This window comes from Pteronotus mesoamericanus, unplaced genomic scaffold, assembly GCF_021234165.1.
Source record: "Pteronotus mesoamericanus isolate MK-2021 breed Mesoamerican mustached bat unplaced genomic scaffold, CSHL_Meso_final contig_291, whole genome shotgun sequence".
NCBI classification, from domain to species: Eukaryota; Metazoa; Chordata; class Mammalia; order Chiroptera; family Mormoopidae; genus Pteronotus; species Pteronotus mesoamericanus.
The window spans coordinates 1,352,955-1,378,877 of record NW_026555124.1 but is presented as its reverse complement, the minus strand read 5'-3'; positions in this window follow the sequence as shown (position 1 = coordinate 1,378,877).

The window sequence follows — 25,923 nt, the reverse complement described above, 5'->3', positions numbered from 1 at the left end:
GTTGGACAGAAGTTCATGTCTGACCCATCATCTGGCCACAGGTCAGGATCCCCTAGAAGCCGATTCCACAGAGCATCCCAGGAGCCGCCAACACAGAGGAAGGAAGTGGAGCCACAAGTGGACAGGAAAGCCAGCATCCCAAAGAGCCAAGAAGTGGTCCTGAAAGTTGCCATCAGCTAACGGGGTCACAGGAAGATATGGACTCTGATGTGGAACCAGGGGCCTGGGACAAGTCAGTGACCAGCAAAGAAGAAGGAATGGTCCTGGGCCATAGCCTCGGACACCTTAGGTGGATGGATGCCCCTTTCTTCAGCCCCTCTGGACATGATGAGTGAGCAACACTGACAAGTGCCAAGGGCAAAGGGAAGGAACAAAGAAACCAGAGAGCGAGCGGGAACTCCTGAAGTACCTGGACACTGCCTCCATTCCCTGTCCAGGGCCGTCGTTATTCTTTTTGGCATCATTCTGATTAGTTATAACAATCTATGGTTTCAAATATTTTGGTGTGTTTGCTTGTATAATGTTAACACTCAACAGAACAACACATCTCAAAACCAGTGTACAACACTCATCGTAAAATGTCAGACACTCAAAGAATGTAAAAACTCACATTTCATTAGAGCTGAAGTATAAGCTGACTCCGCCATACCTTAGATAAGTCTTTTGTTAGCATGAAAAAAACCTGGATGTCTCTGCCTAATTTGAAAAAAAAGCACACTTCTTCAAAAGTAACAAATTAACTGTGTTCTCTAAGGACATTCCCTGAATGGGGGGAGAAAAGAAAATATATCCATCTACCTAGCTATTATCCTGCTATTCCTCAAAATTCTAGCAGTTTTCTGAAAAGATATATACGTTTTTTTAAGGCACCCCTCCTTCTTAAGGACATCTATTTTGCACTTGCATCCCCTACATTTGCACATGAAAAAATCCATCACTGTGTATACAAATGCCAAATTGCAATGCAAATAGGCATTTGTGTGCCCAATTACCCATTTTGAGTGTTTGCAAAACGGATGTGCCGGCAAATTCTGCAGGTGTGTGTTGGTAGCCTGCTGGAAACTTGGCTCCCACTGAGTCAGCACCAAATAAGGTGCTGTCTCCCAACAATGCGGCTGAGGGGACACTCCTTCAATGTGTTACCAGGTGTGGACAGCAAGTGGAAGGTCTGTGCAGAGAGGAAAATAAAAAAAAAATGAATCTAAAAAGAAAAAAGAACATTGGGCCTACAGTAACTGGGCAGGTCATGGAAGCACTGTGTTTTCCTTTGTGTGAACTTAAATCCCTTTAGTGCACAGCTTTTTATTTTAAAACCCTATATTTTAAATTTTATTTTATTGTGGTAACACTTAATATGAGATCTACCTTCTTAACCAGGTTTTAAGGGTGCATGCTATATTGTTAACTATAGGTACTCTGTTGTATGGCAGATCTCTAGAATTTATCTTGCTTAACTAAAACTTTACACTCCGTGATTAGCCACCCCCCCTCCATTACCCAGTCCCTGCCCCCCACCCCAACAATCACAATTCTACTCTTTGATTCTATGAATTTGTCAATTTTAGATATCTCACGAAAGTGCAATCTTGCAGCATTTGTTCTGTGACTGGCTTATTTCTTTTAGTATTATGTCCATAAGATGCAACCATGTTGTTGAATATTACAGGATTTCCCTCTTTTTTTTTGAGGCTAAATAATGTTTCACTTTATGTATGTAACACATTTCTTTATCCACTCATCCCTCAATGAACATTTGCATTGCCTTCCATATCTTGGCCATTGCAATTAGTGCTTCATAAATACACATGGGAGTGCTAATATTTTTCTGAGATTCTGATTTCCATCCTTTTGGACTGATACCCAGAAGTGCAATTGCTAGTTCTATTTTTAATTTTTTGAGGATCCTCCATACTGTTTTCTATAGTAACTGTACCATTTTCCCATTCTCATCAACAGCATACTGGAGAACCCTGTTTTCCAAAGCATATTTTACATTTTTTTGAAGTGTGACTCTAAAACAGACATCCCAACCAGCACTCAGAATATCCTGGTAAATCCCAAAGATTTACCTGGTGGATCTGCAAGCTCATTGCCACTGCCAGTCAGTTACCAGAACCTTCCTATTCTCTGTCAGAATTCTCAGGTAGTTGAGAAAAGCCAAAACACTCTCTTGACTTACTTGTGAATTCACCTATAGCCAACTGCCACTACTATTTCTTCCCAATGTCCATTATGATCATAACAAAACTTCTGTCCCAAACAGTAATGAGTGAGTTACAAGAAAGTCATAAACAGAAAATACGGATGATCCTTCATTTGCTTTGTTTGTTGCTTGCTTCTGAGATAAGTTCAAAAATGGTGTATCCAGGTGTATCAATGTTTTTTTTTTGCAAACCTACAGTGTTGTCCACAAATTCTTCACTTCATTTGATTTTTTTTAAACATGATGTGTCAAAAATAAAATTAGATAAGGTCTTATATTCTTTGGGTGCCTGACTATATGAACGTCATTTAAAAACCATTGTTGTCATCATGTAAATTTCTTTTTTAATCCCTTTTTCTGTACCTAACAGAACTTTAGTTAAAAAAAAAAAAACAGAGCAAAATATAGGCAACCCGCTTAATCATAAAATACCACTTCCTCTAGGATGTCAGTAATTCTCAAAATTGCCTTAGATATTTGCTAGATATCAGAAATAGGTAATGTAGTATTTTAAGTGGCAGAAATGCATTAGTACTATGTAAGTACATGATCCTTAATGTACTAATCTTGGCAATATGTGTAATAAGGACTTTCAGTAACACTTATTTTAAGTGTCCTCTGAGAAATGCTAATTTACAATGAAACACCTATGGAAGTACATGTGACATCTACATGAATACCAAATGAATTCATTTTGATCAATGCTATTACAATGAATATAAAATGAATTCACAATGATAGGACATTTAAAGTATTACCAGATTTTCTTTTAATTTTACATGTGCTGTGGAGATTAGCATATATTAAGAATCAGATTGAATATGTATACACACATATATACATACACATATTTACACACACACACATATACCAAAAATAAGTTATCCTTACTAATTACTTCATTTGCAAATACCCTTTCAAAAAGAAACATTCTATTCACACACACACAAATTTTATATGTGCAAAATGCTTATGGCACATTTACAAAATTGCATACTGGATATTAACAAACAAAGATTTGCATTATGAGAGCAAGCAAATAAACAAGCTTTGTGGATTTTAAATTTGACAAAAAATGTTTCCAAGTCTATATCTTGAATTTTCCTGACTCTTTCATGATTGCAATGGTTGGTAAATTGATTCGTATTAAAATTCATAGGCAACTTTTGTGGCTAGTCAAAGATGATCAATGAAGGATGGACAGATATTTGGATGGATAGACTAATGGTTGGACAGCAGAGAGTATTACATTTAAATATGGTCTCTGAAAGATTGAGGTTTTCGTTTAGAGTTTCCAAGAAGCCAGAATGTATAGGGAAAGGGTGAATTGTCCACTATTTCTTTTTGATGATAAACTAAGATCCCAGGATACGGGTACTCAACCTTGACTTAGCCTGATCCATTGTAGGATATGCAATCAGGTATCAATTCAAAAAAATGGACCCGGGAGGACTGAATCTGTAGTCCTATTTAGAGTTTTAAGGAGCTAATATGAGCAGGCCAACATTGATCTCCTAAATGAAACTCATGAAAGTCCATACTGTGGACCAGGTACCACCAGAGATCACAGGAGATTTCAGAGAGATACCTCAAATTTCTGTCCATGCTGTTCATAATACACACCTAAACACGACTTCACTCAAGTAATTATCAATGCCAGTCCATCTGTATCAGTTCCTACTTCTTTAGTATCATTCACATGCCTTCCCCTCCTGTTCCACTTCATTGCCACACCCTGGGTCAGAACTTCACCTGTGGACTGGGCACTTGCAACAGCCTCATAATATATCTATCTCCCTACCTCCATGCTTCCAGTAGTCCTGCACTTTGCCAACCAGATTGTATTTCTAACAAGCATATTGGATCATGTGACTCATCTACTCAAAATTTCTCAGTGGCTCCCTTTTACCTACAAGGTTAAACCAGAACACCTTTTGGGGCATCTAGGGCTCAGCCAGCCAGTCCTGCTGCTTCTCTCATCACTGTCCCCTACACGTTCTTCATGCTGCAGCAGTGCTGAGCTACTCCTGTGTCTTTCTGCATGGGCCTTCTGCCTGGCATGTCCTCCCTTCACCTGCCTGCCTGAAAAACACCTGCTCATTCTTTGAATTTCAGCTTAAAAGCTTCTTCTGTGAGGCCTTTCCTGCCCCTTCGCTTCCATCTGAATCCCATAGACTTCATGATGGTGCTTTCACACAGAATTTAATCTTCTGCTAACATGTCCGTAGAGTAACTAGACTATAAAATCTTGAGCCAAGAACAATATTTTATTTATCTTTGTCTCCCAATCCATTGCCCAGTATCTAACGCAAAATGCTTGCTCAATGGATGTTGAGTAAATAGACTTGTCTCTTAAAGATTCTATTGTCCTTTCTGTTGTCCATTCTTCAAGCAGACATGCAGAAATTCACACTCACAAATTGCTCGGAACCATCATTCTGATTTTAATTGACTCGTTGAGCACATTCCAAATGTGTGTGGGAAAATGTGTGAACTTGAAAGTCCAAATCCTTCTCTAATATCCTAAACCTCCTGGGAAATCAAATTACTATAACATTAAACTAAAAATAAAAATAGCTAAGATTTATTCATCACGTGCTATGTGTTGGGCACAGTATAACTGCTTTATGTGTATTACTTCATAAAAATCTCACAATTGCCACCTCACATCACTATTACTATTCCCACTTTACAAATAAAGAAATCAGGTTTCAGGAAAATTAGGTGACTTGGTCAAGGCCACAGGCTAAGGAATGAAGAACAGGGATTAAGGCACAAGCTGGGTTGGCTCAATTCCTAGGCTCATAACCTGACACTGTTACCCTTCTTAGGTGTGCCAGAAGCTTCTACAGTTTCTGGATTAGAGAACCTGACAACTCCATAGAGAAGAATTTAATGTATAAAAGTCAGAATAAGCTTGGTTACTCAACACTCCTCCACATTCAATAAGAAAAGTTGCATTTGCCTTAGAAATTTTGGATTAAAATCCTCTCACACAGGAACTGACATCTTAATAATTGGGAGGTCAAGGATAATAGTTTCACCTATTCTGGTGGGATTTTTTCTTTCTTCTTCTTTTTTTGGAAAAGACTTGCTGCCTAATTTTTTAGAAACTAATTTTCAAGTGATTTCCAGCACTCTCCTACTATTTATTTCCCTTTTCCTACAGAGCAAACTGGCACCAGGTTTACTTTCTGTTCCGAGGAAAAGAGAATTCATAAATTTGACAGAGTTGGCTTCTGGTCTTTACCTGATTTTCATAATTGGGTTTTTGTTTTTGTTATTGTTGTTGTTTGTTTGCTTGCTTGGCCTGGAAAATGTCCTATGTGGACTGAAAGTAGGTTCTTGAAATAAACTGCCTACCTTTTTTTTTTTAGAAGGGAGAAGAAAAATCATGTTTGCTTGTTTCTGGAATGGACTTAGCTTCCAGCCAAGTTCAAAGAGGGGCAGTGAAAAAGGTTCACTGCCAAAACTTCAGGGACACCTCTCTCTGACAGCAAATACTGCTGGAAACCCTAAGGCCACTCCTGTCTGCAGACATATGGGAGTGTCCTCCTCGCCTGGTACCAACTGATTCCTATTTGCAATTATCAGAGCAATGAAAACCTCCTCTTATGCAGGGTCCAGCAGGAGTTAGGCTTGCTTGAGTATGGTTGTTGGTTACATGAATGTCTCACACAAGATGGACAACAATTTGAACATTTTATCCCTAAAATGTTTATGGTGTTCTTAACTGTGATATTATTACATTACAGAATTACAGGCTAATGGTTTTGTAATAAAAAGGGAGCATTATTTGTACCAGACCCTGTATTTTTTTCAAGACAAAAGCAGTAGCTTCTGCAAGCATCCATCAGTATCTGAGAGAGTTTGGCCAGTCAAGGTCTCCTGCCATTCCCCACCATCAGAAGCTCCATTTTCACCAAGTCAGTAGGTTCTAATATCCAAGAGAAAAATTAGCTTCCATGAAGCCATCAATGTCTGGAGATGTGTGTAAAGAGAAGATCAGTAATTGCTTGGTTACTAGCCAGGAAAAAAAAAAAAAAAAGTATGCCCTCCAGTGAAGCAATTGTAACTTTGGACTGGGGATTTTGAGGGGGTTGAAATAAGATATTTGAGCTACATAATTTAAGTCCTGATTCTTTTTCTCTATTTCCAAACTGCCAAGAAACTCCCAACTCAAATATTACCTTTGCAGAGATATCATCCTCTAATCCTACTTCCTAAATACATGTTTGTCCTCTGGTTTCCACAGTACTTCATGCAGATGTCCATTGTCCTATTCTCCAGAATATACTACAATTATATGCTCACATAACTTTGAAGCCACTGAGGACAGGGACTGTGTCTTATTTGTGATGGTGTCTTACTTATGCATGCCTAGCACATAGTCTAGGGGTCAGCATATTTTCTTCTGTGAAGAGCCAGATAGTAAATATTTTAGGTTTTGTGGGTAATATGGTCTCTGTTGTAACTGCCGTAATTGTACAAAGCTCCTATAGACAATATGAAAACAAATGAGCCTGGTTGTCTTCCAAAACTTCATTTATAGAAGCAGGTGGTAGTCCAGCTTTGACCCAGGGCCATAGATTATCAACAACTCCTGACATAGGCAATTCAATGAAAAATGTAAAAAAAAAAAAAAAAAAAAAATGAGGAAGGAAGGAACAAGAAAGAAAGGGAGACAGGGAAAGGAGAGACTAAGGTGGAAAAGAACAACAAACTCAGAAATAAAGTAAGAATGAGTCAAAATTTGATATTTTTCCCAGATGGTAAAGAGTTATTCCTAGTGGGTTTCTCTTCAGCAAAGCATTTAGTCCATGAAAAACAATTCTAATTAGAATCCTCCTATTATATTTCACATTGTATTCTCTACATGTAAATCTTCCAAGCAGTTCTCTTTTTTGGCAAATCATTATTTCCCATTTATTAAGACAAAGCGTGGTCGAAGGGCTCTGTTGCTGGCTTGTAACTACAGCCTGCCTACAGGTGTCATATTTTATGCACGGAAAAGAGAGTATTGTTCTGCCACTCTCCATGCAGAAAGTACGAATGCCTGGAAACAAATGACTTTTGACTGCTGATCAGAACCACACTTTAATCAGTTACTGGTCTATGATCAATAATTAATCATGCTATTCTGTCTAGGTAATAAATAATGGGGAAAATAGCAATGAATATATAGTTGGCCAGATTCTCCCTGGGGCAAAACAGAAAAGGACTAGCATGAAAGTCTGTCTGAATAATCCTGTAGATTCTCAATATACAGCTTTAGTTGAAATTCCAGGAGGGTTAGGGCTGTGAGTAGAGGAAGGAGACTTGTCACCACCAATAGCTCCCCTCACGACTAATAATCCCTACTTGGATAAAATGTGTCTGTGTTACGACAACTGAAAAGGGGGCCTGCAACAGCAGGGGCACTGTGGGACAGGCCAGATGTTTCTCAGGTACCGTGGCAGTGCTCCTCCCTTGGCGGGAGAAGCAGCTGAGTGGCGGAGGAGTGAGACGCATCTTGCTTTTCACTGTAATGCTTATAGGCCAGAAGTTGTGTGTCAAAGGCAATCTTATACACTGAATTCCGTAAGCATACTCAGTGACTTTGCTATTTAAAATCGTCATCAGTCTGCCTGTTTACCCTTCCATCTATGCATTCCCATCTTCTTCTCTGTCAATCAATGTCTGAAGGGCTCACTATCAGGTTTTATGAATAGACATGTGAACTCTGTTTAAAACTGCAGCATTGGGCCTCAGTCACCTTAGAACTACACACCTAAAACCTGTACCTTTCACAAGCACAGCTTTTATCATTTGCTTTCTTTCAATGTTGTCCTTGAATAAAGCAAGTTGGTAGAAGGTAAGGTTCCCACCAAGTGTCTCATGATTTCACTACGCTACCCTGCACTATTAGACACATAACTTTCAAAAGTCAGGGGAGCAGGAAGAAATCTCAAAGCAGTGTGCACTACGTTAAAGCAGATGAGTAGACTCAACTGGTAAAATACCCAGGACCCCACCGTCTCCCCTGGACAAGGGAGCTTCTGCATGGTCAGGATGACTTTTTAAAACCTCTTGAAAACAGAGGCAGCATCGACCTCTTATGAAAGGAAAATGACTCTGGATAAGACAGTATCAGGTTATTTTACCTCTAAGAAAGATGAAAGGTTAACAGGAAGTCATTATGTTACCCAGAAATGCAGATGACTAAGAATCCACCAGGCACCACCTTCCGTTGATTCAGAACTAGGATGGAGGGAAGTAGGCATACACATGTTCACACCAGCTCCATGCTACACAGCAGTACCAACATGAGAGAAACCTACTTGGCTTACTGGCCACCCTGACTGGCTGCCTTAGCTGAATTGGAGAGGACTTGCAGCCACTTCAGAGGAGGGTACACAGCCAACACAAACCAAACACAATCTGCTTCTTTGTGAATTGCAAGCAATTCCCAACTGCCTGAGCTAATGGTACGGAGCAGTAGAGCAGATAACCCAATACGGTGGATAATCTCAAAATCATTTTCCATTTGGCTTGTGGAATGAATTAAATGATTTGTTTCAGCTTCAGCAGATTTACCTTCCTAATTATGTTTTTTTTTTTAGGCTAGAAAGATTCAACATCGCAGGATGTTGCCAGGGATTTTAAAATTGCAGCAGATAGTAACCATGCAAGAGATCAGCACAGAGGTCACCTGGGGTCGTCAACATCTACTGAGTGCCTACTGTGTACAAATTACTCGATGGGACAGAAAGCGATAAAAGGCATGTGTCCTGCAGTCTGGATTGTGACATAGTAAGCAAAACCAGATCTACAGTTACAAAAATATACCTTACAGATAGTTGGTAAAATAAATGCATGTAAAGTATGGATACTTCTATTCTTGGGATATCCCTAGATGTTCTATAAATATTTATTGAATAAATTAATAAATGGATGAAAAAGGCATAGTTGGAAAGAAGTCCAATAGATAGTTCCAAAAGTAAGCATTTCTGGGCTGCTAAGAAAAGGCAGTTCATTGTTCACTAGGATGGTCTGAGAAGGTGTTCCCCTAAATCAAGAGACTCTAGAAAGCAGGTTGCATGCTCCTCAAGGCTTTGCACAGGTGGAGAACATCGTAGGTTCTCTCTCCATCTTGCTTGACCCCCTTCCCTTGGATTAATCCTCACCATCTTTAAATCTCAATCCAATACCTCCTCCTCAAGCAAATCTTTCCAACCCCAGGTTATGTCAGTCCCCAGGGATATGTGTTCTTCATATCCTGAACTTCACCTTGGAATAACTTCATCCAACCCAAAATAAACACCTTTGCAATATTTTTTGAAAGGTTTTCTCTGATGGAACATAAGCACCATGGTGGCAAGGACAATTTTTGTCCTGCATTTGCAGCAGCGTGACTTGCATACAGTGAGGCTAAATAAATATTTGTGGAGAAATGTATTGAACTGAAGTGCTGAAGTCAGGAAAAGGACCTCTACCTGAGCCCTAAGGAATGGGTAGAAATACTTAAATGAAGAAAGGGGAAGTCTTCTAGAATCTCAGGAAAAGGAGTCCACGTCTGCAGCCACATAGAGGTGAAAATAAGCAACACTTCACAGGATCATTAGTAGGCTGCTTCATAGAGTTATAATAAAAATTAAAAATTATTTAAAAACAACAATAAAAATAACAGCTACCATTTATTGAGTGTCTCCCATAAGATAGTTTAATGGATTATCTCACTGACTCTCATAGCAACCCTGTGCAATAGTTATCATCATTTTACAAGGAGGTAATTGAAGCTTACAGAAGTTAAGGTCACTTAGTAAATATATGGCTACTATTTGAACCCAGATATAAAGCCACTATTTGAACCCAGGCCTATTTATCTGGATGACTCCAAAACCCATGATTTTCACCATTAAGCAAATGAGGTACTGTATTAAAAAATGTTTTGTAAATTGAAAAGCACTTGGCAGCTGTAATGTGTGTGGATACATGTAAACACCCAAGTAACAGAGTAACTGACTGACTAAAGAACTAAGAAATCTCAATTTTTATTGCATGACTAGTACAAGTCCAAATATTTCATTATCTAAAGGACAGAAAACCTCCTTGATACCCAAATAAACAGGTAACAATAGAAACATCCATGAACTTTGTCTCCAACTGCCTGGTTTAGCTTTTTTGGGTTAGTTGTTGTTGTTTTCTACTAAGGCTTAAGGTGACAGACTAAATATTAAGATCAATGTGGCCTTCCTCAACATGTTCAAGGCTAATTGGTCCTTGACTAAAAGTGACTGTTAAAATAGATTTGATGTAAGTGTGCAGACACTGGGATGGCCAGAATTGGCAAGCTTTTTTGGTGTGAAGATGTCTAGATCTCTAGAACATCAGCTGCAAGAGAGAAGAGAGATGTCTAGTCTGTTGTTTGCCTTTATATCTCTGATGCCAGCACAATAGAAAGCATACAATATGTTTGCAGTTATGGAACGAAAGAGGGCTGTTTAGAATTCAGTTAATTTTAGTTATAAAAGGTTAAAAGGACATTGAAAGCCATGGATATATTTGTGGTCACTGTAATTGTTTGGGTAGAACTAAGAATTAGAACACTTTAGGAGACCGCACATCAAATAGGTTTGGCTAAATCTGGATTAGTAAAAATAAATATATTTTAGTCACTAAAAAAACATTTATTATCCAGCAGAATGGTAAACCAATATAACAAATAAATGAACTAAAATTTTATTTTCCTTTGTAACTGGTTATCTTCACATCCCATTGACACATCATGATTGGCGGGTCCTAGACCATCATCAACTCTCAATTAGCATTTATTAGTATTATTATTAATAATGATCAGCATGTTTAAATATCTTCTCAGGAGATGTCAATGGATTTTCATTTTTTAATAATGAGGATTTGAGAAATGCTTTAATTTAATACATCTGAAAAATATGCTGCTGAAAGTCATAAAACTTCTATTTGTCCTGATAACAGCCATCACCTCCCACACAGGCACACCAGGGTAGAACACAGAGGTTTGTGTGTGTGTGTGTGTGTGTGTGTGTGTGTGTGTGTGTGTGTCTGTGTTTTAGCAGATCCGGGAGGTATTCTGGGAGCTGGGTACAAACCACAGAAAAAACAAATAAGTCACCATCTCAGGAAGCATTCCTCAGATATTCTGGTTTTTGAGACAAGTGAAATTATTCCTCACTAATTTATACACCAATGAAACTGGCCGGTTGGCAAGTCCACAATTAATGTGAATGCCAAGTGGGAAGGCAGCTTTGTTTCATCTCAGAGAACACTTCGCTGAACAGCAGCCTCCCCAGCTGAAAATGGTGCAGTGTCTCTGTCTTTTAACTTGCAGCAGACGCTGGCATTTCTTCATCTCTATTCACTCTATCATTATGATGCATTATACAATGTAATGATGTAATACACGGGAAAGCCGAAATGTGTGTGCCTTGCCAAAAATAATAAGAAAAGTATACAATTATTTTCTGCTATGAAAGCCACTATCACTATCATTTCATCCTTCCCCAGCCAAAATGAAAGCTTCCCTAATGGCTCAGAGTCTCTTTATGCTTGTGAATTGAACATGAATGTGAAAAGTAGGACGTCACCTTGTCTGTACTGAGTTAGAACTTTTAAAGGATGTAAACAAATTTATCACTTGAGCATGGTGGGCTGACTCCCAAATCTGCTCCAGCCATATTTTCAATGGTGTGATTCTAAATGTTACCAAGCCTTTATTTGTTAATAACAAATTTTCCTAAAAAGGGTCTGCCTTTTTATGTTTCATTAACATTAACCTACAATCACAAGCCACTGTTCTGGGCAGGAAGCACATTTCAAGGAAAAGTCACCGTCTGCTGGTAGCTGCGTTCGTGGCTGATTAAATCAGAAAGAATCAAAGTAATAAAACCTTAGAAATAAAGCCAACTAATTGCTACATTCCCCCTCCCCCTTGCTGAATGCTATTTTGAGTTACAGAAGCAGAAAATTGTTTTAAGAATCAGATATTTTTAATGCATCACGAGAAAATATTTCTGAAAGATTGCAATATTGAACAGAATTTTTTAGCCAATTCTTTCTCATCCTGGCCTTCCTCTTCTTTTCTCCGCTCTACCACAGCCCCCACTTCTCTGCTCCCATGGATTTTATGGGTAGATTTTTCCAGCAGATCTAATGTTACTCTAATTGCCAGGGACCAACCTCTTATAAAGAGGATCTAACCAAAAGAAGAAAGCTACATCCCTGACCGTCCAGCTTGCTAGCAGAAGCCCTGTCAACTTGGATTGCAGGGATATTCCAAAATATTTCCAGCGCTGTTATTATCATTGTAATTGGGAAGTGCTTGATGCCATGGAGGCCAGAGATAAATTTTAAGGTAATACAGGGACCAGAGCAGGGCTGTGCGGCTGGCCACTGCACCGCGTCTCCGCTTTGGGAAAACTGCCTGACAGAGCTCACTCGCAAAACCCAGCCACAGATCATAAAGCTGCTAAGTGGGCTGGCCACCCACTTTATGCTGAAAATTTGTGGGATGCCATTTTTTTTTGCCTGGCAAAATTAGTAGGAATGCTTAACATAATTAATTTTTATACTAAACACGTGTTGTTATTTTTTTTTTAATGTACAATTACCAAACCATCGAAACCACAGTAGAGCACAATCAGATGTGCCTGAAAACACATAATTGACATAAAGGACGTGCAGGAAAATAACATGAAAACATAAAATAAATGGTTATTGCTATTTAGTATCTGCATTTAAAGAGTGGAATTAATCATAATTATGCATTATTAGCTAATAATTGGGTGGAAGCATACAGGGCATATCTTGTTTATTGTTGCTGGGGCTGCTATTGTTACCGTTATTATTATTTTCCGTGGAAAATTTTACCAACCTGAGATTGTTTCAAAGAATTCCCAGTGATTACTGAGTATATACAGCCTGCAGACTATTTTGCATTATTCATTCACCACCAAAACACAGTCACCTCTGGGAAAGGCCCCAGAAAATCCCAAATATCTCATAAAAATACACTAGCAGGTGTAGGGCATGTTTCCCCATCCAGAAGAAAAGCAAAGAGGAGCAGAAAGTAAAGAGGCATGGATTCTCTAAGAAGGGTGAAAGCAGCCTGGAGCAAAAAGCAGAATTATGCCCAGTCATACTGACCCTAGCATTATTCAACATATTGTTTCTTGGTTCATTCTCTCTCTCTCTCTCTCTCTGTATACACATTACATATATCCACACACATAATTTATGTAAGTATGCCATCATGTTCATATTCTATTACATATATATGAGTATGCAGGTGTATATATGTGTGTGTACATATATGTGTGTGGAAATATATATATGCCTATATATATAAAAGAAGGGTAAGACATGGTGGCTAGCTTTTTAATGACTGTTGATGGTCAATAGTTACATATAATATAAATTGTATTTGTATTACCAAGCATCAAAAGATGCAAAGCTTCCTAAAATTTAATACTTTCAAACTTCAGGCTTCTACACCAGTATGACAGCCTAAAGCTACCTAGCCTTGTTCTTTTACTTTGGGGAATATGTCAAGTGTCCTATGATCAAACTCTTATGCTAGAAACCAGGAAGACTAAATGACAGTGCATAAAACAGAAGTAGTGTCCTTAAGGTGTCAAAGCAACAAGGTAGAAAGTGAAAATTTTGCTGACATAGCCAGTTTTCTTGGTATACATGAGGTAAAATAACTTTTACAATGAATTGTTTGTTTATTTTCCCCACATTTTTGTGTGACACAAATGGTCAAAGGAGCAAGACACAGGAAAGAAAAGGACCAAAATAGTAAAGACAGAAAGAGAGAGCAAAAAAGATAAGTAAAATTGAATAATTAATCAAATTTAAATTTGTGTTACATATTTTAAAAAATAGAGTCAAGTTGATAAATCCAATGCATTTATTCCATTTATTAACCTGACAAATATTCCTTGAGTGCCTACTGTGTCTCAGATACTGTTCTAGGCCCTGGTGACTCAGTGAACAAAACAAACAAAGGTTGCACTCATAAAGTTTACATTTGTTGAGAGACAGACAACAAACAAATAATTAAAATATATGAGGTCTGTCCAGAAAGCGTCTAACCATTGTTAATATAATGAGAACAGTTTGTGTAACATCTATGTAACCTGACAGCCAAGGAGAATGGATTGGAATGCACATGCATGAACAATGATGACTTCATTGTACTAGTCAGTGGGGGCAGTAGATGCCATTGAGTGAGCATGTATACTGTGTGGCTGTCACATTCGAAATAATTGAGGGAGTATAGCTATGAATCTGCATCAAATTTTGCATTAATCTTGAACATTCTTCCATGGAAACTATTCAGATGATTGAGAAGCCTTTTGGGGATGATGCAATGAGTGCTACACACACACACACACACACACACACACACACACACAAATGTGGCACAAACACTTCAAAGATGATTGAGAATCTGTTGAAAGTGATCCACCTTCTGGAAGACCTGAAACAAGCAGAACACCTGAGAATGTTGAACATGTACAGCGGCAATCAACAAAGATAGGTGACTGACAGTGCGAGAACTAGAAGCTAATCTGGGAATTCCAAAACTACTGTGCCCAAAATTTTGATGCAGGATCTTGGCATGAAATATGTCATGGAAAACTGTGTTCCCAGGCTTCTGCTATCAGAGTAAAAGGAACACTGTGCTGCAGTTGCTAATGACTTGATTCAAACCTCTACCAATGAACCACTTTCCTCAAGAAGTTCATAATCAGAGATGAATCATGGGTCTACTGCTATGATCTGAAAAGAAAGGCCCAGTTGTCCCAAAAGAAGTCTTTTAGTTCTTCACACCTGAAGAAGGCACAGCAAAGTCGCAGCAAGACCAAGATCATTTTAACTGTGTTTTTTGATCAGGAAGGTGTTGTCCATCACAATACATGCCCCTCCAGGCCAAACAATTAATAAGGTGTACTGCTTCAATGTTCTTCATTGGTTGAGAGATGCAATACAATGAAAATGGCCACAGCCATGTGCAACTGGTGATTGGCAGCTTCCACGACAATGCACCTATTATGCATCACAAAGGATTTTGCAGGGTGTTTTGAACAGTGGAAGAGATGTTGGGAGAACTGTGTGAGGTCCCAAGGTGCCTACTTTGAAGGGGACTGAGGCATGATTGTCCTATGTACAGTGTTTCGTGTATCTTGTATCTTTTTGACAAATATCTCTATTTTTCATAGTACATGGTTGGACACTTTCTGGACAGATTTCATACAGTAAGTCCATACACACCTTGTAAACAAATATAGCACAGAAAAGAGGGCAGAAAGTGTGTGGCGGGTGTGGAGTTGTCATGCAATTTTAAATACGTCAGTCATTAAGACCTCCCTGAGAAGGTAAGATTTGAGTAATGACCATAGGCCTATTTAGGTAAAAACTTAGTCAAATTGTCTATTTCAATGAGCTTTCCCTCTTTGGGGCCTGCGATGGTCACAGTGATGCAGCCACCTCTTGAAAGCATAACGTAGGAAATCACTCAAGAGATTCCAGGGAATATATGCATGGACTGCAGCTCCTGGGCAATAGCACAAGTTCAAGTTAACAAGATCCTTACAAAAAAGGAAAACACTTTTTTTCCTCAGAATAATTCAAATTGTGTTTCTCTCCTTTGTTTTAAACACAGATCAGTTTGTCTGAATTCAGCAAAGTAAAACAGCAAAAAGCACAATGAAAGGAAGGAGTAAAATGGTGGTGTGCGGTGTGCAGGGGTCATGAGGGGGAGAGGAGCAGGGTCAGGTCTGGCCATGCAGCCAAATGACCAGCATGGCTGGATCTCTCTTTTTAGCCATTTGTTTTCTAGGCATTTAGACCCAAGAAGAAAAAAGGACAGTATGCATATCTCTAGTGACCATATATCCAGAGTCATTACCTGGTCTTAATAAAGTCTTTTTTGATTTGTGAATTCACTTATATAAAAAGCCATATTATAACATTTAAACTACTCATAGTTATTATGATTTTTAAATGGACCTAAGAATATCATTATATAAGTAAAAACATACCCTTCACCAAAACATACACACCCTTATATTATTAAATACAAAATTTGAAACTCTAATATTTAAATAGATTCCAGAAACCCAGAACCTATGGTTCCTGTAAGTATACCTCAAAACCAATGGAATCTATATTATCCTAGTACAAATGTTCTTTCTAGAGTACACACAGATACTGGACTGTTAATATTGTATTTATTTATTTAAATAAGGGGTCTTAGTATAACCCAGCAACAGGCACATCCCTCCTCCTTCCTCCCCCATCCCATGCCCAGATGATGGAGCAGAAGTGGCCAGAACCACTTCCTCTCAGAGGCCACCCCAAAGCCATGCAGGAGGGACCAAGCCAGCACTGAATGATGTGATATTGAGATGAGGCAAATAGACATGCTGTGTCAGTGGGAGGAGCCAGAAGGAATGCAGGAGGAGCCCTAATCCTAGGCTACAGGTAGGCCATGCTTCCATGGCACATTCCATTCCTCCCTGGTACCCAGGCCAACAGAAGGACTGAGGGCAAATTTCCTTCTCTAGTTACACTGAATCGATATGGGTGCCTGTGGGGCTGGTGGAGTGGGGGTCCACTCCATTAGCATCTCTGTTTAGGTTGTCATTGATGCTTACTGAGATCTTCACAGAGCCAGAGCCAAACCCGGATCAAAACCGTGATGTTTAAGAAGAGTATTGCATATCATACAACTTCCTCTTTCTGCCTTTCTCTCCCTTTTACTGGTCCTGTTGGGCATCCAGGGCTCCCTTTTGCTCTCTCCCTTTTCTTTGCTCCCTTCACCAAGGCATTGCAGTCAGGTGCTTACCTTGATGTGAATGCAAGTTTACCAGTAACTTCTACAGAAATTTACAAGTGAAATCTCTTCTGTCACTGAAAGAAAAAAGCACTATTACCCATGGCAGGGATTCCAGGGTTCTCCCTGGATGTTGTTCCGAGGACTAGAAACCTTTGAAATGTATCTCAACTCTTCCACTTTGGCACTTGCCTCAAAATGAGCAGGAGTTTTAATTACCTTTTGCAATTGCATGGAAATTTTCTCAAGATATATGCAAAGTGAAGAGGAAAATGATTTGTGCAAAACCACCTGACCTCTAACCAGGAACACTGTCCGCTTTAAATGGTTTGAAAGACAATCAGAACCAATTTGGCCATGCACAGAAACCAGATTAAAAAAAAAAAAAAAAGTTACTTACTCTTCTCAGACATGGGGTTGCTTCTCCCTCTCTGCACCCCATGCCCTTCGCTGCCTGATGAGCTCAGATCCATGAAACTGGATGTGGTTCTGGTGCTGAGGATTTCCTCACCCAAGCTCACTTTGCTTCCCGTGGGTATCCCAAGGGTAGGTGGCTGGGGGTGGTGCGGAGGAATGCAGAGCGTAGCTTTAGTCACTCAAGTACCTCATGACTCTGAATTGTGACTTGATAAAAAATGTTAATTATGTTTTTCTTTAACATGATTTATAGGACATTAGTGACAGCAGGGAGTGTTTACTCCATGTGGGTAAGAGACCAGTCTAGCGACTGAGTCTGATTTCCATGCAATTAGGAAAATTTGGCCCACCCAGGGCCTAATAAGATCGCCACTCTCATTCCCTCTCCAAAATGCAGAACAAGTCACTAACTGGCATGTTATAGCCCTGGCATGTTATACTTTTTTTAACTATAAAACTTAATCAAAAAACCCCCTGCATTTGAATAAATATGTCATCTGTGTGTGCCTTTGCACCAACAAATGGGTTGGTTGCTAGCAACTATAGGTCCCTTCTAAAAGAAAATCACGTTAGGATTTCTCTTCTGGAGGGAGAAGTGTGTGCTTTGGGTACAAACCTTTTTTGGTATAAGCTCACCCACATACACAAAGCCTTGTTTTATGTAAGAATGTTTAGGTATGTGATTATATGTGTGTTCTTATAGCATTGTGTTAATACCTGCAAAATGGGTCTGTGGGAAGCTCCGTCTTTCATTGCTGAAATATTGAAAATCTGGGACGGAAAGAAGATTTGAGAGTCTAAGATTGTATAATGAACACAGAAACAGTTAAGAGTTTATATTTTTTCATGCCTACCCCATGACAATCACAGGCCTATAGGTAACCATGGTTAGCTACAACCCTTCCTCCATCTGTGTAAGCCCCTTTCACGAACAAAGCCCCTCAATTCAGAGCTGGCTACCCTACACTTCTTGTGCCTGCAACATATGCTGTGATGTGGCTTCTAGGAAACTTATAATGTTGCATTTTTATGCCGTTACAGCATGAAGAATCAGTATAAATGGGAGTGTAACAGGACTGCTTTACAGGGGAAAGTATGAAGCAAAAGTCTGAACCCATTTTAAGGATGCATAGCAAAAGGGTTTTACAACTATTCTAGAGAGAAGGGACAGGGATTACAAAGGAGAAATGGCAGTCTGTCTCCATTTTTTTTAAATCAGAGCGGCTTTGTGTGAGGGTACACTGAGCTTTGACATGAGCAATGTTTGGGTTTGTGTTGCCAGCAAGAGAAAATTCGGTTTTTGCCGCTATATATATATATATATGTGTGTGTGTGTGTGTGGGAAGACTATTTTTAAAAATACAATAAAACGTTATCTCTGATTAGAAAAGAAAGATGAATTCTCCTGCTAAACCAGGTAACCCTAAAAGCGTGTTAACATGAAATACTAAATAAAATGCTACTCATCTATAATAAATCTTATTACACATTTTGGCAATTTTACTACTAACATAGTGAAGGTTTCAAGCAATGTTTGAAAATAGAAATCTTAAATTGAATCATTGTTGCATGAATATATGCAAAATATTCATTTCTAGCACTGTGAGGGTTGAGTGCTTTTAAATTGGAGAAATCACTCATGACTTCACCTTTTCATGCAAGATAAAGTTGTATGTGGTAACATCATTACAATGTCATGAAAGGAGTGGAAATCATACAACAGTTCTGCCTAAAGCTAATATACAAAAAAAGGGGCTTCAATATTTTTCAATATTGTTCAATATTTAAAGGTGCAGTGCAAAGCTTTAAATATATTTTAAAAAATCATTAGGCTTCAGATGTCAGTGAGGCCTTTACTGAACTCGGAGACTAATAAAATCATTGATGAGATCTCTTTAATATTTAACGGAATTCATGTCTTAGGTAGTTGCCTATTTTTCCCCTGCTGTCTCTGCATATGGGGCTAAATATAGATTTAAAAAAATATTTATGAGGAGGTGATTATAGATTTTTTTAACTATCACACTAAAATAAAACTATTTACTCAACGATAATGTCATAACAAGAGAAAAAGCATTATGACATTTAAATAGAGTTTTCCCATCAATTCTTTAACAGAAGATAGCTTCAAAAGTAGCTAACGCATTTATACACACTAACAATCAGGGAATTTAATCAGTGAAAACAAATGAGCAGATTTTCAAATGAGTTGCCGAACCATGAATCATCAATAGAGCGTTAGGAGGATTGTGAGAAACTGAAAGATTTTTTTTTTCAACGTGGAGGACAACAATAATTGTTGTTGCTCATGGATCTCTTTGCTTTTTTCTATCCAGTGATAAAGAAAATTAGGAGCCAAAGTTCAGACTCAAAATCCTATGTCGTGTGTGCACGCGTGGGTGTGCACACTGATATAAGAACAGCTCTCGTTTAATTATATTATTTTCTTATAGTTACTCTGTGGGGGAATGTCATTTATTCTAAGGTAAAGTAAGGCATTCACAGGCTCAACTTTAAACCCTGTTTATGTGTGAAATTGATAGCTCCATTTCTGTTATCAAGTCACTAGTCCAGCACTTTAAAGTCATGGTCTGCAAAATAAAATTGTCTCTCTTTTGAATGTCAACCCCTAAAACCAAATATTCCCATTTATTAAAATAAAAATGTAAATTTATAAATTATCATCCTATTTTTATGTAAAAGCATTCTGGAAAGTACCACATACCACTGTCACATGGCAAACAGCCCTCCCCATCATTGGCTGTTGCTAGGCTACCAGGAAATGGAATGGACCATTGCCAATGATGAATTAACTGATGAGCCAGGATGACAGTAATCTTTGTCACTGGATGCAGTAGCTGTCTGAGCCCTGTCATTTTCTGCATTTCATGTTAAACAGATATACCTAGATTGTAAAACAATACAAAGAAGAATCTGAAAAGAAAGAAGTAAACTTTGACAATCAGAGGGTGGTAGCTTTTTATATATACACACAAGGCTTAGTGCCTTCCCTAAAGAATCTGATCCGATATTCATTAGTTTTTCTTTTTAAATTAAAACCTAAGAGCAAATGAAACTTTGTTTTACATCAATAAAGCAGATTCAAAGGGATATCTATTGGGAAGTACTCTGTAATCTGAGTCCGTAGAAAGCCAAAACATCAGCTGAACAATGAAAAATTCACACAATAATTAGGACATTTGGTCCATGCTGTTAAACATCAGGATATGAGTATACTTATTTGGGGAATTGTACAGACAAGGATGACTGGCCAAATCTGGGTTTTGGGGCTTTGTAGACTTTATAGGCATAAAGAACTAGTGATTGAAATACCCAGTGAATAACATCATGCATCTACAGGACACAAGATTTTTTCCATTTGAACAAACTAATTCAATCAAATTGATTTTTCTCATGAATTTATCTAAAAACATAGTGAAGGGGTCAGTGGTTTTGTTCTACTTGTAGGGTCAATCTTAGACCAGTCACGAAATCTCACAAGGCTGAGGACAGGGATGCAGAAGCTCTGAGCAGTGAACTTCAAGGGAAGACAGAAGTAAAGTGAATATATACTCAGAGGTGTGAGCACGCATCATAACAGAAATCCACTAGAAAAAAAGGAGGAAAAGGAATTTGTGGACCAAATGCAGACATCTAGGTGTACAGGAAGTTAACACAGTGAGATACCTCCAGCCAGGAAATTATAATGCAACAAACATGGCTTGACTCCAAATCAGTAAGACCAATTTCCATAAGTCAAACAAGAAAGGCTGACTAATCATATTTTTAAGAAATCAGAAGAAAAAAAAGAGGAAGATCCTGGGAGTATTTAATGATAAAGGTCATAAGGAAAAAAAGTATGGAAAGAGACAACATCGAGTAGAGGCAATTAAAAGTTAAAAATGATGTCTTGCCCAACCATTTCTGCATCTAGTTTTCCCCCAAATCATCCTGCAGACAAAGCTCAGCAATCTGGATTGACGTTTGTGCTGATAACACATCTCCTCTAAAAATTTCAGGACTGGCATACTAGTTAGGTATACTCCTAGTTGACAATGCAGCAGCTTACTCATTATGAATTGGATTAATTCTCGTGGATACAAAAAGTGGACGGGAGCAAGGGAGTGTGGATATGCACACATGTGGGTGTGAGTGTATGTATGTGTATGTGGTTTCAGGACAAAGGATCTGCCAATGAGACAGAAACTCTGGGGTCTTGTTAGTCCCTGCATTAGTGAGAAGATGAATGGCAAGGGGTTCTTTGGACCTAATACTTCATAGCACTCAGGGCCCGTTCTGCTCTTTTTTAACACGTGGGTTTTTGAAATGATAGATCATAACTATAGACCCAGTGCGTGTGGATGTGGATGGTATGCACTTAATATTTCAGGAGAAGTGTATGCAACCTAATCCAATCACTCTGAAAAATGTGGAAAATGGAAATGCATAAAGAAAGCTGCTGGCATATAAGAGAATAAAGAAGAAATATTGATGAAGCTTTGTATAGATTAGCCAAAATATATTCATGAAGCATTTGAATATATATACATGCATGTATATATTCTGATCTATGTATGTTTATATATATTTAATACATATGTATACATATATATACTAGATAATCAATGTATTAAAACAAACAAATCAAATCAGAAAATTTCTTTTCTCTGAATTTAAAATAGCTGTCTATCTTCCAATGAGTTTTTGCCTTTTCCTTTGTAATGATCTAGAGAATTATGGAAGATTTTTAATGAGAGCATAACCAACACTTAAAAAGTATTAATAAATATCGGGGAGGTAGCCTTTATAGCAGATGAAAGTGTTGACTCTGGAGCCAGAGCTGGGTACATAGGAATGAATTTCAGCTCTTCCTCTACTACCTCGTAGTCTCAAGCAAGTTAGTTAACGTCCTTTTGCTTTTGTTTCTTCATCTACAAAATGGGGAAAGGGGAAGGGATGACAATAGTACTTACCATTGGATGCCCTAATATTTATTTTTGAATGACTTATAATAGTGCCTGGCACATAATAAGCACTATAAAACTTAAGTAAATAAATACATACATATATAATATTTACCCAAGAAATGCTATTAAGGGAGGTTTTGAATTTTTCTTTCCTGAAAAAAAGCAAAATAGCCATCATGGCTGTGGGCTAATGTTTCATTCTCTGTCTTGCTAACATTGTCCTATGGACCTAGATCAGGATGGCTGCACCCCTTGGAGTCAGCTTTCCTGACACCAGGATGCTCTCCAACCACCTGTCTCCTGGGATAAATTGCTGGCCATCTTGTCTGCCCTAGGTTGTCCTCCTCATCTTTCCCACATCATTCCATGGCTTAACATAAAATTTTTTTTTGTCAGAAATAGTGGATGAAATACAGTACGGAGGACAGAAAAAAGAGGAGAAGAGGGAAAAAAAGCCCAGGCAAAAATAGAGAAATTTATTCAGCCAGCCACCTGGCCACAACATAGCTGAGACTTGAGACAATGAAAGGGAGATAGAATGGCTACTGCAAACAACAAAGCAAAGGCCTAGCCTCCCAGCCTGACTATCCTAATGGGTGTCCAACAACAACATTTATTCCTTCAACTATATTTATTAAGTACCTAAGAAGACCCCTAACTATGATCAAAATATTTAAAAACCCCTGCCTCTATGTAGCTTACATTTTATAGAGGAAGGAGCTAAATAATAAATAGCCTAAATAAGTAAACTATACAGTGTGTTCAATGGTAACAAGAACTAAGGGAGGGAGCAGGTAAGAGGGTTAGGAAGTAGGTAGGTGCAGGCAAGAGGTTCATTCTGGGCATTCACCTACCATAATTCAGCACATACAGCCTGCAGGGAAGGGGCTTATGCTCAGAGCACTTACCTGATCACTTTCTGATTATACTATTAGGTCTTACCCAAATGCTCCCATTAAAATTTCTCCACATGACACAGTCCTGCCTTGACCTCTCCCCTGCCACAGACCCACTGGTCTTCTTTGGAGAGGGAAGGATGGACCCAGAGTATTCTGATTCTTGATTCCTCCCTGAAGGGCCAGATTCTGCTCTTCACACTCTCTAATGTGGATAATGCATTGACTGCAGCCTCATGGGAAACTGAGACGTTTATCTTCCCACATCTGGGAAAGCCTTGCCTCTCAGTCTTTCATAGTGCCTATTCTCTGATAACCTGCTTTTTGTCATCTGTGGGGCCCCTTTAACAGAGAAAGAAGCCCTTAAAAATAGATGAGCCTGTCCCCACAAGAAGGCAGTGTGTCCCTTGTGTTCCACTGTCCTGGCACTCTTCTGTCATTTTCCTCCTACCTTTTTTTTAAAGAATTTATTTTTTTAAGCAGTTTTAGGTTCACAGCAAAATTAAGTGGAAGGTATGGAGATTTGCCATACACTCCTGTCTTCGCACTTGCATAACCCCCGATCTGAGAGGTATATGTGTTACAACTGATGAACCTACATTGACACATCATAATTCCCCAAAGTCTACAGTTTACATTAAGTTCACTCTTGGTGTTGTGCATTCTATGGGTTTGGAGAAATACATAATGATATTTATCCATCATTACAGTATCATACAGAGTAGATTCACTGTCCTAAAAATCCTCTTGCTCCTCCTGTGCATCCTTCCCTGCCCCAGTTCCTCTGCATTGTTTCTTCTCTTCTGGATCCTGTTTTTCCCTCTTTTTCTCCTTATCTTCAAAACCCCACAAGAGTAGAAGGTTTCAGAAGCATCATCAGGTTTGAGATCTAAGGGAGAGAATTTAGGTGTGAGAAGGGAATTACCACAAGGGGAGAAGGGCACCTCGGTCATGCCCTTCAAATGCTCATGTTACAAGTAACTGGATGAATTTGTGTTCCAAAAGCAATATAATGTAGTGGTTATGAACACCAACTTTGGAGCCGCACTGGGTTCAAATCTTAACCTACTCCTTTCATGCTCTGTGACTCTCCCCATAAGTTATTTAACTTCTCAGAACCTCAGTTTATTCATCTATAAAATTGGGGTAATGAAAACACCTGCCTCCAAAGATGGTTTTTGAAATTACATGAGATGATCCAGGTGAAGCAGTTAGAACAGTGTATAGTAAATTTGCTTACTGTTATTTTTATTGTTGTTTCCAAGGCCCTGAATGGGGCAGAAACTTAGGCCTATCAGTCTCCTTGCCCATGCACAATAAGGCTTAAAAAAAAAAAAAAGGAAGCCAGTGGCTCTTTCAAGTGATTCTGTCATTGTGTAATTACTTTCAAGCTTGGATTCATTAGGTTTTCATATTTTACCTATGGAGCAATTTGATAGCATGCATGGATGGCCATCTTTCGGCCCCACCCAAGGTCAGGTTGCTAAGCGAGGCTAAGGACTGAAGCAGTAGACACAAAAGTTAATGCTCTTAAACCAGTTTTCAGAAAATGGGAAAAACACAAAGGTGTTCTGTACTAGGAATGTCCTTTAAGAGAACTAGAGCATAGTACTTTGAGCTCCTGTGGGCATGTCTGTCTCCAACTGAACAAAAATCAGCCCCTTATAAACCCTCAGTCATATATTTCAGGGCCAGCAACCTATGTGAAAAGTACTTATTGGAAAAGATAATAAGAAAATAGAATATTAAAGTGGAATTATATTTCTTACCTAATAGGACGTATTGGTCATGTTGTGATAGCATAACAATTCTGCTTAGAATGTTAGAATGAAAGTGAGAAACTTGATGTCTCAGCCTGTTCAAATACAGATGCTTTCATCTCATGGCAGTGAACTGATTTCCTGGGTACCAGTCAAGTCTGGAGAAAAGCAATGGAACTGAGGGAAGTTACATATGCCCAGACCCTGGTGGTGCTACCACAGGAAGGTGAGAGATTCTAGGCACCGAGAGAAGGTACCCTGCAATCTAACCTTCCCAAGAATTGATTATAATTTAACCTTTCCTCAGCAAATCACAGAAATCTACTCAGAAGTACGAGAAACACCGATTATGATGTACAAACATTTCGACAAATATCTGAATAGCTACCTGAATTTTTCAGTGGCCTTTGGGATTTGGGGGGCCATATGCACAAGGCCAAAAATACCTGATGGTGGCTGTGTTTGCATATCAAAATCATACAGATTAGAGTGGAGAAGGGTAGCTCTTCAGCATATTCTAGGGTTGGAGGAATAGGGGCAGGGGAGAATATTTGATCTATTCAACTTGCTCTTTTTCCTGGATTCCTACAAATGGGTTTGTACATGGAAACAGGAATAAAACCTTAGCAAAACAACAACAACAACAACAAAACACCGTCTGACCTCAGTGCAGAAAGAATGAAGATCCTGGCCCTCAGATCTAAGATCAATGACCTGTGCTTCCCTGGTCCTCTGCAGAAGCTTCTCTATCTAAAAATGTACAAGGCACAGTTTTGTGCATGAGAATTTTGTTTCTCTCTCTTAAGCATGGTCACTTAAA